Source organism: Halyomorpha halys, unplaced genomic scaffold (assembly GCF_000696795.3).
Source record: "Halyomorpha halys isolate HHAL.00 unplaced genomic scaffold, Hhal_1.1 Scaffold518.1, whole genome shotgun sequence".
NCBI lineage: Eukaryota > Metazoa > Arthropoda > Insecta > Hemiptera > Pentatomidae > Halyomorpha > Halyomorpha halys.
The window spans coordinates 1,027,813-1,028,931 of record NW_027110901.1 but is presented as its reverse complement, the minus strand read 5'-3'; positions in this window follow the sequence as shown (position 1 = coordinate 1,028,931).

The following is a 1,119-nucleotide window of genomic DNA, read 5'->3' as shown; positions in this document are numbered from 1 at the left end:
GCCAGCAGGCGCCTTACGGAGACGGAAAGTAGATACAGCGCAATGGAGCGAGAACTCCTGGAAATAGTGAGGGCCGTCGATCACTTTAGACCATATGTGTTCATTGATTCAAGTAATACATTTAGAAAGATAATAAAACAATAAATGACTAGTTAAGTTATTAACGGAATTGTCTGAACATTTTATAATGTTTTATCTGATTCTTTAAATTTGTACTTTATTCTTTTCTAATCTGTATGTTAAACTGTGAATCTCTGAATTTTATTTGTGACAATAAATAATGTAAATAAATACAGAAAAAAAAAACTAAATCTCTTTGATAATTTATTATTATATTTTGATAATTGTTAAAACATTGTCCAAAAAATTTATTATAATGTTTTGATAATTGTTAAAATATTGTTCAAAAAAATAAAATAAAAAGCCTAGGAAAATTGAATTAAAATTATATTTTTTTAAATAAAATTAATTAATTAAATAAATGTGACATTTATATTTAATTGCTAATAGGCTTACTGCTTACTTTATTTCTACAGTACATACTAATTTTCTTTTTGTTTTTTCATTTATATTGTTACATTGATTTATCATTGTTATTCCTTTATATTGTGTATAAATTTCGGCTACAAAAAATTTCATTTTTATACATTTTTGTATTTTGATATAACTAAGTTTATATACATCTTATTGAATATTATATTTAATGTTATGTTTTTATCGGTTTGTCGTTTTCCTAAATAATTGTTTAGAGCTCATTAACTTTGTGATATTTCGAGCTGATTAAAATTTAATAAATTTTTGCTTAAATTTTACTGTAAGAGTGGACTTTGGTTTTTGTTATTACGAGTTATGTAATAAATTTAATTTGTTATACAATGTTTTTTTTATTAATTAAGAATAAAACTTAAATTATATTTTATATCAGGTTGGCCCAAGATGAATCTCAACAATTTTGGAACAGAAATTGTTGAAATCCAGCCTGGATGGTTTGAATTTTGTTTTGTGGTGAATTTTGTTTCATGGAACAAATAAATTTTCCATTCTGGCTCTTGTATGGTCGATAAGCTTTGTGATTTCTTTTCAAATTAGATCAAGAATATAATTGATTAAAAAACATAC